General features: G+C 47.9%; 2 long non-coding RNA genes across 5 annotated transcripts; both read right to left on the minus strand.

Moving 5' to 3' along the window:
• Positions 1–1,141: 1,141 nt before the first annotated feature.
• Positions 1,142–4,339, minus strand: LOC143269035 (uncharacterized). Its single transcript, XR_013045317.1, has 2 exons — positions 4,286–4,339; positions 1,142–2,904 (listed from the first exon to the last, which is right to left on the minus strand). It is a non-coding gene; the product is annotated as an uncharacterized LOC143269035 (long non-coding RNA).
• Positions 4,340–7,590: 3,251 nt separating this feature from the next.
• On the minus strand, positions 7,591–12,973 carry LOC121823453 (uncharacterized). Of its 4 annotated transcripts, none has more exons than XR_013045314.1 (4): positions 12,736–12,973; positions 11,473–11,634; positions 10,110–11,320; positions 7,591–8,691 (listed from the first exon to the last, which is right to left on the minus strand). It is a non-coding gene; the product is annotated as an uncharacterized LOC121823453 (long non-coding RNA). The 4 variants fall into 4 exon arrangements; XR_013045315.1 differs by lacking the exon at positions 12,736–12,973 and having other exon boundaries at positions 10,110–10,335; positions 10,380–11,320; positions 11,473–12,719; XR_013045316.1 differs by lacking the exon at positions 12,736–12,973 and having other exon boundaries at positions 10,110–10,244; positions 11,151–11,320; positions 11,473–12,714.
• Between the last annotated feature and the right edge of the window lie 322 nt (positions 12,974–13,295).

The following is a 13,295-nucleotide window of genomic DNA, read 5'->3' on the forward strand; positions in this document are numbered from 1 at the left end:
TTCTGGCATCGACTTTAGACTTCAGACACACGAAGGGGTGGAGCCGGTGGCGCTCGTGGCTGGCAGAGGTTTGGTGGGAGCTGAATACCGCGCGGGTATATGGCGGTGCTGGTTGCTGGCTGCTGCCTGTGGTGGCGGAAGAATCACGAGCCATGGTTACCTTTTTAGAGCTTTATTAGGAGGAAGGAGAGAGAGAGAGAGAGAGAGAGAGAGAGAGAGAGAGAGAGAGAGAGAGAGAGCACTTTTTAGGCTGGGGCACAGTCTCAGGCTGATGATGTAATAAGGCAGACTCCTTACATCACAGGCTCTACCAGGACTTGGATATAGTACATTAAGTAGCACTCAGTGTGCACAAAAGAGAGACAGGCGTGGTTTTCAGGTACTGTCCATAGCTCCACAGGGAAACATTCATCAGACCATTTATCTGCAATTTCTAAGTTATGGTTTGTGTTGCCATCGTGAATATTGATGTCCTTGCAGCCTTCCTGTCTTCTCTCCATCTGGCCTCACTCTCTCGGAAATGGAGCTGGGCCAGACTGTGCATGCGGAAAGGGTGCTCACGGAGCTCTTGGCGAAGCTCTGTCGAATGGCCCGCTTTGGACCTGCCCTGGTTCAATCCCCACGTTTCCCCCACCCACCTTCCCCTGTCTTTCCAGTTTTGCTTAAGGGAAAATTGTCAGAAATACCGCTTTGAGTTTGAGAGCTAGATCTCAACAGTAGAGGACTTGCCTGGCATACTCAAGGCCCCAGATGTTATCCCTAGTGCTGGAAACAAAACGCAACGCGTTCACTCTCAAGAACCAGCTTCCTGATTCTCTGTCATTAGAACTGAATGTCTTCAAATCTATAGTAAAATCGAATCAGGTAGTCGACGGGAGTTACAAAATGAACCTGTTCTGGGTTCTGTATTGCATACAATACAGCAACTTTACTTCAATGCCGCCTTGTGTACTAAACAGGTAGATCTTAAGTGTTCTTCACACACACACACACACACACACACACACACACACACACACGGAGAGAGAGAGAGAGAGAGAGACAGACAGACAGACAGACAGACAGACAGACAGAGACAGACAGACAGAGAAACAGAGTGAGCTTTCTCTACTGGCTCACTAACATGAGGACAGACACATAATTACAGAATAACAGCAATTAATTTTTTTACTTTATTATTTTTGTAGATATGGGCGTTTTGCCTGCAAGTCTGGATACCACATGCATAGAGTGCCACCTGAAGCAAGAAGAGGGTGTCCAATCCCCTGAGACGGGCCTTACAGACAGCTGTGAGCCTCCACATGTGAGTGATGAGGACCAAACCTGGGTCCTCCGGAAGAGCAGCCAGTGCTCTTAACTGACGAGCTACCATTCCAACTCCTATAGCAGCAAGTGTTTTAAAGGTTACAAATCACCCCAGAAGCGAAACAGCAAAATCCAGCTAGGGGCTTTGGGAAGGAATGGAGAGGATGGAGAAGGGGAGGGTACCCCGAGGGGAACCCTCAATAGTTTCCATCTATAACTGAATCAAACGGGTCAGGTGAGAAAGATCAGCTAAGTGGCCAGTCGTGAGAGCAGTGCTCTTTATAGTACGCCGTATGGTTCTGGACTTTGAGACATTTCACAATAAAAGAGACAGAATGGTAACAAGGACAATGCAAACGTACTGATATCAACAGTTTGGGGCCTGGACATTGGAGATGCCAAGTGACAACCTATGCCAGCCTTTTCTGTGACCCTCTTTCCAGAATGTCAACCATCAATAGCTCCACAACCAATCTGAACAGGTTCCCGTAAACACGGACAAAAATGTGTGGGTTGGGCTTTCTTTCTCTTCCTTAATGACAGAATGGGCCCAAAGCAGGGCCTGTGCATTGTGGACCCACCCTGTTGTCCCTTCCAACCACAGGCTGGAGGAGGAGTCTCCCAGGGGAGTGAGGAGTGGCAGTGTCCCCAGGGGGAAGGGCAGGTCCTGGGAACGAGGGAAAAGGTTACTACAGGTCAGGAAAGAATAGGTGTGGAAACAGGGCTTGGCATCGGCGTGGCCCCGGCAGGTGCCAAGTGTCAGACCGAAGAAAATGGTCTCGGGAGCAAAGAGAAGCATGTGTTTGTTCAGGGGGAAAAAATGGCACACGGGCTTTTCCTTCGCTGTAAGGAGGGCCTGGATCCAGGGCAGAAAAGCTGCTGGGATGCCTCTTGCCAAGGTAGGCGCTTAGCCATCCCATGTCACTCTCTGTGTCAATGTCTTAAGACAGGACGGCTCAGATCTACCATCCAGGCCCATGACCTTGGAGGGTACATGAGTCCAGTGACAGGTCATCAATTATGAGACACAAGGACATCCCCCTGCTGCCCCTAAATACTTCCCAGGTCTGCTACTCCCCACTAACAGTAGGAGCCCACTTACGGATGAGGTAAATGGTAGGATCTCATTCAATTCATTGTCCGCTGTTCTACCAGGAGAGTGATCTGATAATGGGGTTCCCTTAGCCCCCCAGTCTAAAATAGGCTCATTTCCTGATGTTCTGACCCTTTCCTTGATGTTAGTACACAGAAAACTCATATGCCGGGCATGTCCTTGGTGCTTCTGGAAACTCTAGGAGAGCCTCTAAAAGGAACTCCACCCCTAGACCCATCTCAAAGTCAAGATGAAATCTTCCTTCAGCTCTTCTCCCCTTTAGCAGATATTTCCTCAGGTCCTCAGCTAAGGGCCTCCTGCCTCTGGCCGTCTCTGCATCCTGCTGGTGACAGAGCCCTGCCAGGGTTCCTCAGGAGTGTCCTCTTCACACTCTCCTTCCACAGATGACGTTTCAGGAAAAGCCTCAGGGGTGTAATGGTCACAAGGTTCACCGAACATCCTAAACGGCTCTCTGCCTTTGTTCTTGGCTCACATGGGCACACAGCCTGGGAACACATTAAAACAGAGAAACCGGGGCTGGAGAGACGGCTCAGGAGTTAAGGGCATTTGGTGCTCTTGCAGAGGACCAGGGTTCAGTTTTCAGCCACACATGGTACCTTACAGCCATCTGTAACTCCAGTCACAGGAAGTCCAATGGCCTCTTCTGACCTCCATGGACACCAGGCATGCATGTGATGCACATACATACATACATGTAGGCAAAACACTCAGACACATAAAACGAAATAAATAAATCTAAAACAGAGAGACTTAGATCTTGCCGTGGTGGTTTGCATGAACATGGTTCCCATAGAATCATAAGGAGTGGCATTATTGGAGGTGTGGCCTTTTTGGAGGAAGTCACTGGAGAAGGGACAGGCTTCGAGGCTTCAGATGCCCAAGCTAGGCCTTGTGGCTCATCATCTCTTCCTGCCACCTGCAGATCCAGATGTAGAACTCTCAGCTACCTCTCTAACTTCGTATCTGCCTGCATGCCGCCATGCTTCCTGCCAAGATGATAATGGATAAGCGTCTGAACTGTAAGCCAGCCCCAGTTAAATGTTTTCCTTTATAAAAGTTGCTGTGGTCAGGGTGCCTCTTCACAGCAATAAAACCCTAAGACACTTACCATCAAACTACAGGGACAGAATCCCCTGGAGATGGGCCTGGGGAATCAGACTCCAAAGTTAAACCATGGTGCCTAAACACATTCTAACAGGCCCCAGGATGACACCGCGATAATGCAGACATTTGAGGCCACATTTCTTCAGTTCAAGAGACCAGATTGACCACTCCTCGGTTGTGTAAACTTTGATTCTGTGTCCTCTGAAAGCTCTGGTTCCCTTGTCAGTCAAATGGGAGTCGATGTGAGGATTAACTACACACAGTCAACGGCTTAGATGGTTGACTCATGGTTTCTGACTTTACAACAAGTATAAAAGGGATACACATCCTGTCGGAAACACACATTGATTTTGAAATTGGGGCTTTCCCTGAGGCAGCAAGATACGGTTCATTCAATATCTCAAGACACCAGGGCAGGGACAATGAGCCACGTGGTCACCAGAGGCACAACCAACACTCTACAGTGGGTTATGCTGCCCAGTTCTGCTGTTTAGCAGACTGATTCTAGCAAACGTGATTTTTAATATGCAGAGTTTCTAGCTTCTGCTAGGTTTATTGGTGTGCAAGCATTCGTGAGGAGAAGCCCATGAAGCGTCTAGACCAGAGCAAGCACAATGTAAAGTCATGATGCTCCTATTCAGGATACAAGTCATGAGTGGACTTTTCGGTTCAGAATACCATTTTCTGTGTATGTGCACCCACACATGGACATGTGTGCAGGTGCATGTAAACAGAGATCACCAATGTGGTAGGCTGACTGACCAGGAAGTCCCAGGGGTCCTCCTGCCCCCACATCCTTGGAGGTGCTTAGGTTGCTTAGGTTGCTGACGTGTGCTGCTCCACTTGGCTTTTCGAATAATGCTGTGGATCCAAACTCAAGCTCTCAGGTTTGTGTGGCAAGCACTCTCCTGAAATACTATTTTCACCCAGTCACACTTCTAACTCAAAAACAGCACTTAATCCCAGAGAGTGGTGCAGAGTCCCTTGGTCACGTGACTGAGGGTAACATCAGTAGTGATGAGGCGTATTGGTAGTAGACACTCACGATGTGATGAAAGAGCAGGGTGCCTCACTGCTGAGGGCCTCCTCAAAGACCCGGAACCTAAGCCTAACTCAGAGAACACCGGGCAAGCCAAAGGGAAGGATGCCTGGCATGCCTGATCCTGGATTTGATCCCCACCGCTAAAAACAAAACCAATAAAGCATCATTGACCTTTTGGTAGGCGTAGTGATGCACCCCTGTAATATACAGGAGAGGCATCCTAGGGTACAGGAGACTGAGGTGAAAGGAATTTGAGGCTAGCCTCTGAGGAGTGAGGGAGGAAGGACTCGGAGGAAGAAGAAGGGGCAGGAGGAGAGGGAAGATGCTCTTCCAGATACCTGATCCACGCTTCCCAAAACTGTCAGAGTCATTAAAATCAAGACTAAAAAACGGCAAAATTGTCAAGCATTGTGGCACACATAATGTCACACACATTAGAAAGGAATCTCATATAACAACAACAACAACAACAACAAATGTAAGGTGGGATCATGAGGCCAGTGAAATGGACTGGCAGGTAAAGACACTTGTGTAAAGCTTGACAATGTGCGTTTGATCCCTGGGACCCAATATACACACACAAAGATACCACACACGCACACACACACACACACACACACACACACACACAGAAAGAGAGAGAGAGATCATTAGTTAGCCAACTCATCAATCAATAAAATGTAAAGTTTTAAAAACTGTAATGTGGGATTCCAGTTGAAATTATGAAATAGAAATAAGGATAACTGAGCGCAGTATGGCTTTGGCTAACGGCAATATATCAATGCTGGCTCATTCATTGTAACAATGTCCCACATCAACACAAGCTGTTGATGGTAAGGAGAATGGGGGTCAGGTAGAGTACATGGGAACTCCACTCTCCCTCTGCAGTACTGGATGGATGCAAATTTGGATGAAATCCTGAAAGAAGGATGTCAGAGGAAACCCGGCGGAATCTGGGTGAATGACAGACTCCGGTTAATTGCCACCTGTCAGGATGGGCTCACCGGTGCTGAGAACTGGAGCTAGATGGAGGCTGTGTGGCTGTTGCAACTTCTGGGGGGCCTGAAGCCATTCTAGAATTCAAAGGTTACTTAAATAAAAAGAAATTGTATTTAGTCTCTCTCTTTATCTGACTCAACCTTACCTCCTTCTGCTCTCCAATTTCCCATTCTGCCTGTGGTGGTCTTCCAACTCTCACTGCCCAAGGCCCAGCTAGCCATCTTTGAGCCCCTACTGAGAACTGCCTTGCTTCCCACCTTTTTCCTCTTTCCCCCCTTCCATCCTCTTCCCTCCTCTCCCCTCCCCTCCCCTCCCCTCCCTCTCCTTTTCTTTCTCATTTCCTTCCTCTGTCCCTTTCTCTTTTTCTCTTCTTTATTTGAAGCAGCCCTGGCTGGCCTTGAACTGTCTAGGTTATCAAGGATGAGCTTTAAAAAAAATTCTTATTGCATGTTTGTGTGTGGGGTTGTATTGTCTCTGAGTGTGTGTGTGGGCACTCGAGTACATATGGATGCATGCGTGTGCAGGCGTGTTTATGGAGGCCCAAGCTTGATAAAAAAAAGATGTCTTCTTAATCACTCTCCATTTTAATGTCTCCCACTGTGGTAGTGTGAATGTAATTGGTCTCTATAATCTCATAGGGAGTGGCACTATTAGGGGGTGTGGCTTTGTTGCAGTGGGTATGGCCCTGTTGGAGGAAGTGTGTCACTGTGGGGGTGGCCTTTGAGGTTTCCTATGCTCAGGATACCGCCCAGTGTCTCAATTGACTTCCTGTTGTCTGGGAGATGTAGGACTCTCAGCTACTCCTCCAGTATCACATCTGCCTGCACACCACCATGCTCCCCGCCATGATGATAACAGACTGAACCTCTGAAACTGTAAGCGAGCCATACCAACGAAATGTTTTCCTTATAAGAGTTGCCGTGGTCATGATGTCTCTTCACAGCAATAAAAACCTGAACTAAGACACCCACTGCACCCAGACTGCACTGATCCCAGCTCGTTTAGCTAGCTCACTCACCCTGGAGGTCTCTCGTCCCTGCCTCAAGCTGACAGACAGCAACTGTGCCCGCCCACCTTTTTACGTGGGTGTTGGAGGTCCAAAGTCCAGTCCTCAGGCTTCATCAAATGGGCTTTATCCCCTGCCTTGTCTCCCAAACTTCATCACTGACCTTCTGATGCTCGTGCCTCCCAAGTGCTAAGACTGCAGACATGCACCACATTCCCAGTTCCTATGGTACTGTAGATGGAACTCGGGGCCTTCGTGCATGCTAAGTGAGTGCTCTATCAACTGAAGTGCACCCCCAGGCTGTCTCCACCTCCTTGCAAAGCTGAAGCTGCCACCAACACAGAGTGGTTTTTCCCTCAGCGTTCCTCCCCTGTGCTCTCAGACCCTGGCAGTACCCTTCCAGGCGAAGCATTCTTCCTGCTGCTCCACCCTCTTCCTCTCCGCTTGAATTTGCATTTTACTCGGTATCGCCATTGAGATCAGGGTGGTCTGGCCGCAGATGAGGGCACAGAGTTACTGCTGCTGAAGTCATTTCTTTTCAGCCGTCGTAATCGGCTTTCCGGGCTATGATAAAACGCCTGAGGCAATCAACTTCCAAAGCAGAAAGGTCGATTGTGGCTCACAATTTTGGAGGCTTCTGTCCAGCGTCCATTGTGTGGTTGGGCTCATAGTGAGGAAGAAATCATGGTAGGTAATGAGTGTGATAGAGCAGCCAGCTTACCTCATGGCAGGCAGAAAGTGTGGGGAGGAGAATGGAGAAGACCCAGTGTCCTCTCAGGGTACGCCTCAGACCCCTGAATTCCTTTTCCTTTGTCCCACTTCCAAACCTCTCTATACTGCCACAGCTCAAAGACCAAGACTTCAACCCGGGGCCTTGGCAGGACACTAACACTGTACTTAGCAGCATCGACAAACTGCAACCCCACCACCCACCCAGACAACACTCTTGTATCTCTGTCCCTGAAACCTTTCAAACATTCCGCCGACTTTTCATATCATTTTCATCCAATTAAGAAAAGCTGAGAAAAAAAATTTTTTTTATTTGAGAGTCTGGTAAAAGCCATACAATGTGCCGTTTGTCATTTTAACCATCTCGAGTTTATGGTTTGGAGGCATCAGAGTTCAGTCGCCTTGATGGCAGCCACCACCATCCATCTCCAGCAAGCTTTTGTCTTCCCTAACTAAACTCCGTTAAACAGGCGCTTCCCGGTCCTCAGCCTTCGATCTCAATGAACACGTTATTCTAGTCACATTCAAAGGAGTAAAATCCCCAGCTGTCCTTCTGTGACCAGCTTCTTTTGTTTAGTGGAAGGTGTTTAAGGTCTGTTCATGTTGTAATCGACTTCAGGACAGGAAAGGTTTACTTTGACTTCTCATTTCCAAATATTTCCTTTTAAAGCTAAATAATATTCTTACTATGTGACTGCATTACCAGATTTTTTTTTTATTTCACAGAATGATTAGACTTATCACAGAAAGATTGTTATGGGGGCCACGAGTTCAAATACGTCAATGTCTTGATTCCTGGGTTCCTCAATGTCTTCCTGCTTTGTGATCAAGGTCAGCTTCAAGGCCTCTCTATCTCATTGCATGCCTCAATGTTTTATTCCAAGATATATTCTTGCCAGAGATAAGTGATATCTGTGTTTACAGTCAGATCAAATACCTCTCGGTTAGGTTTCCCAGGGTTTAATACATAAAGGTGACTTCAGAATCTACTTCCTGTATGTCCTGTAAGCTTGCTCTCTGCCCCAAGCATAAGAGAATTAAGGAGATCAAACATCTTTCACGTGTCAATATGAACAGCACTGAAATGATCTCTTCTTCGTTTGATTCCCCACATCATATCAATTTCAAGGTGACTAACTGAATTCTAACCATCACCCTCACTGGGATCACGTGCATGCGTGAATAGAGAACGTTTTATCCTATTAATCAGGGTCAGCAGAGGTGCCTGCACCCAGAGACTCCAGAAGTCTCCGTGGCTTAATTACCCAGAGGATTATGGCTTACCTTTGTAAGAGAGGTCGCTCCCGTTCATGTCACTCTTCAAAAGGTGATGCAGGGTCGGCCACTTTCTTCCCTCTTGTTTGCTGAAGTGCTCTGCTCCTGGTCACGTGACTGGGAGAGAGCTGCAGAAAACAGTCAACAAAAGCCTGAATCTAAATAGCTGCAGGCCGGAAATGACATTTCTCTTCTGCGTGCATGTCATTGGTAAGAATTAGCCGGAAGATCCACGGTGTCAGGGGAGAGATGGTGGGAAGGGAAGTATAACCTCCCTGTCCACATGTTATAAAACACTCCTATCTCTGCTTAAGAAACAGCACAGATTCCTTGAGTCCTGTCATCCTCTTTGAGACTTGGGTCTTGTTGGTAACTCTTTGTAATCCCAGCACTTGGGAGGCTGAGGCAGGAAGATTCCAAGTCTGAGGCCAGCCTGGGCTACGTACGTATCAAGACTCTCTCAAACACCAGAGTTAACAAGGGAGATCTAGCCTGACAATTTTGCTGTCAAATTTCCTTCAGCTCTCACTTGCCGAACGCTTCCTACGTACCAGATGTAGTGTCGGCCAGCTTTCCTTCACTGTGACAGACACACAAAAGTTTCAATAGAAGAAGTCTTGATTTGTGGTTCACAGTTTCTAAGCCTTCAGGCTATGGTCCCTGCGTCTGTGGCTTTGTGCCTGAGCTAAGACAGGGCACCATGGCAGGAGAGTGTGACAGACAGACAGAGCCCCGCTGCTCACCGCCTGCCAGCCAGGGAGAGAGGAGCAGATGGGACCAGGGACAAAGTGCCCTCCCCAAGACATGGCCCCCCTGACCTCCTTCCTCTGTCTCCCCAAGTTCTACCGCTTCCCAGAATAACACCATTAGCAGGAAACAGAGTTCACCACACTAGCCCACAGGGGACACTTCAAGTTCGAACCACACAGCTGTCAATGTGAGCGTTTTACATATTTCATTTATTCTAACTACTTTGTAATTCTTATGTTATACTTGGAAAAAAAAAACAACCCAAAAACCTCTGGGCCCTGTGTTAGCTTTCCAGAGCTGCCATTTTAAAAGTCCCGCAGACCAGATGTTTCGAATGTCAGGCATTTCTTTTCCAATGTCATATATAGACATCTGAGATCAAGTTACCTGCAACCGTGATTTTTTTTTTTAAGGCCTATCTTTCCATCTTGTGGGTAGCCACCTTCTTGCTATATTTTCATACACTCTCCTCAGTGTGTGCCTACTTATGCATCAATTTCTGGGGCCAGGTTAGTGTTAGGACCACCCCAAAGATTTCCCTTTAGCTTAGTTTCTTCTTCGAAGCATTTACCTCCAAATATGATTGTGTTCTAAAATGTTGGGGGTTGGAAATTTCTGCATATAAATGTGGTGGGGCCACAGTGCAGCCCAGAACATTCCCTAATTCTTCTTACAAAATATAATTTAAGAATACATGCAAAATTTTTGTAAGTTATTTTTGCCCAAATTACTTCTAATAAGAAAAATATTTGCTAAGGCTTAACCACCACGGACAGGATACCCACCTTAGAGCCATTAAAATATAAGAGAGGCATAGGTGGTTTTGATCCTGGCTTGGCAGCTCTCCAAAAACGGCCTTCTATATTCTTGCACTTCAGAGTCACATCGTGGCTGCTGTGGCTCCAAATTCCACGTGCATGCTTAAGGAAGACGGAGGTGGAAAGGAAAAGGGATTGCACATCTGTTTTTGTATCAAGACAGAAATCCTTCCTCAAAGATCCACTCTAGTACCTCATGAGTTAGGATCATGTCCTCGTCAAGCTCTAGCTGGCCACTGAGCAGTTGACAAGGTAATGAACTGAGTATGAATTTGGGGTGTACAGAGCCCAGAGTGTGGTGTAGGAGAGAAGTAAAATCTGTATTGGGGTTACTGACACTCCATGTTAAGGAGTAAGATTGCTAGAACGTTCTAGATAAGCTGAGACTGTATCAAGTCCTTGAGTGTGTCTTAGTCACTGTTCTGTTGCTGTGAAGAGACGCCGTGACTGAGGTGACTCTTATAAGAGACAGCAGTTAACTGGAGACTTGCTCATAGTTTCAGAGGGTTAGTCTATTGTCTTCACAGCGGGGAGCATGGTGCTGGAGCACTAGCTGAGGACTACATCCTGATCCACAAGCAGAGAGAATCTGCACCTGGTGTGGGCTTTTGAAACCTCAAAGCCCACTCTCGGGGACACACTTCCTCCCACAAGGCCACTCCCCCTAATCCTTCTGATCCCTCCAAAGAGTGGCACTCCCTGGTGACTAAGCATTCAGATATATGAGCCTGTGGGGTAGGGGGTGGGGGTGGGGGGGACGCATTCCTATTCAAACCCACTGAGGAAGATTTCAAGACCGGGGATGTGTAACTAAGCAAACTGACCCAGGGTTTGCACACACCTAGTTTTCTGTTTCCTGGGAGAAGACTGGGGTCTCCCCTAAATAACAATACTGGAAAAATTCTCAGGGGAGACCATCTGTGAACTTTCCTAATACCCCCTAAAAGGCAGGCATCAGAGCAAACAAACAGCCAACCCACATCCCCAGAATAAAAAAATGAATCGCACCTGGAACAGGGAGGTGAGTGGGTGTGAACAAGGGTGATGCGGACAGCAGGCTTCTTCTTCCCCCATTGAGGAAATCTTACCTCTCGGATGAAGCAGCATAAACATTAGCTCTCCCAGGGCATATTCTCCAAAAATGACCAGGTATTGCCAGCAACCCCAGAGACGGCACACTTCAGGTGAATGTCAGAGGAAGCAACAGGAAGATGTTTAGTCCAGACACCCATGAAGGTCACCACGAAGGGCACTTTTTGTTCCTTCCCCTGGGAAGAGCATGTAGCCCTTGCCATCAGGACAGCAGCCCTGGGCCCTTGCTGTAACTCACCATGTCAGAGAAGAGCGAGAGAAGAGAGAAATCGTGCTTTAGACATCCTAAAGATCTCTCTGAGTGAGTCTCTAATTCTTGCCACAGCAGTATTTTGTAAATGGGTCACCGGCGACATCCTTGTTTCCTAGTGGTCCGGCATTTAGTGTCAGACCTCTGAAGCTTAAAAAAAGGATTAGCCAAAATAAACAAACAAACGAAAGTCAGCTTTTAAGATGTCTAGTACACACACTCCCCTGAGTCTTACTGCATTGAGGTTGTTTTGTGTTCAGTTTTTGTTTTTGCTAATAAAATACAGCATCTTCAGCTGGCCGCACAATACATGATTGGAGAAGGTTCTGGTAGTGTTTGCCTGCCAGTTATAGTCATGGTGGGCACAGGCAAGGAGAAGGTGTTGGTTATTTGTGGTACTCTTACCCTGCGAGGAAATGTCACGAAACACGACTGAATCCACTAACAAGAGTTTTATTAAGATAGGAAAGAGAGACAGACATAACAGGCCTGTGAAAACACACATGATTAAAGAGATGCAACCATAATATGGCGCAGGCTTATAAAAGCTGGGCAGCGCCTGCGCACACAGGCCCATGTGGCTATTCCACGCATGCGCGTAGATCACATGGTTGCACTGTGTGCTTTACACAACCATGCAAAGCCACGGGGTCCTGGTCACGCAAGATGTTTTGACCCGGAAATGGCTATTTTGACCCGGAAATGGCTAGGCAGAAGTGTCTAGGTCTGCCAGGTATGTGCAACCATGGGGGCGTATTGTGAATCCCTAGCAGAAGGAAATATTGCCTCTACCTGCTGAGCCATGGGATTGCGGGTGTGCCCCACCCCACCTGTCTTCCGTGGTGCTGAGGATGGAACCTGGGGATGCATGCCTGCTAGGCAAGCCTCCACCCACTGAACTACATCCCAGCCCAGGAGAGCTGGGGATTTCATGAATATTGTTCGCTCTTCTTCTTATGACTAGGAGGGTTTCTTGCCTTAGTGGCCCCTAAGGGTCCCTAGTCCTCAGGGCTTCAGAAGGTGCCAGCATGTCATGCTATACTGAAGGTCACTGAGAAATTATTCCCATGTGTCCTGTTCCACAGAGGTGGACAGCACACCGCTCGCTCCTGAAGCAAAACCATTTGTATTTTAGTTGAATGGGAATCTGAGCTCTTAAAGGACCTCTCACCAGCCACACGAAGCTGATGAGTGTTGTGTCCGTCACAAAGAATATAGCTCAGACTACAGCCCCGAGAACAGCGGACTTACTGTGGTGAGGAATCATGGTGGTAGTGGTGGGGGTCCAGCAGAGGTGGCGAGAGACGCATGCGCGCTCGTGGTCTCTCTGGGGTGGGGGAAGAGGCGGCAGTGGTCACAGCAGGTCCTTGGTGCTTGGTGGTGTATCGGAGTTACGGCACTAATGTTTATTCTGTGGTGCTGCTTCTCTTGGCTGTGGCTGATCACCGCCTGCGGCGGCCATGCCGGTGGAGGAGCATGTTGATTGAAAGAATCATAGCCATGGTTACCTTTTAGAGCTTTATTGGGGAGGGGAGAGTGAGAGTGAGAGACGGGAGGGGGGGGGCGGGAAGGAGAGGGGACAGAGCACGCACAGAGGGCCCACCCGCTTTTTAGGCTGGGAAGCCGTTGAAGGCTGATGACGTAATTAAGGACCGAATCCTTACAATGAGTCATTCAAAACACTCACTGCATTTCATTCCGTCTTGCGAAGAGGTGGAGAGATGTGGTGGGCAGTTGAGACTTTAAATAGCTCCCAGAGCTTTCAGAAGGCCGGGTGATCTGGGTGCGTCCAACTATCAGGAGATCTTCAA

This window comes from Peromyscus maniculatus, chromosome 17 (assembly GCF_049852395.1).
Source record: "Peromyscus maniculatus bairdii isolate BWxNUB_F1_BW_parent chromosome 17, HU_Pman_BW_mat_3.1, whole genome shotgun sequence".
NCBI lineage: Eukaryota > Metazoa > Chordata > Mammalia > Rodentia > Cricetidae > Peromyscus > Peromyscus maniculatus.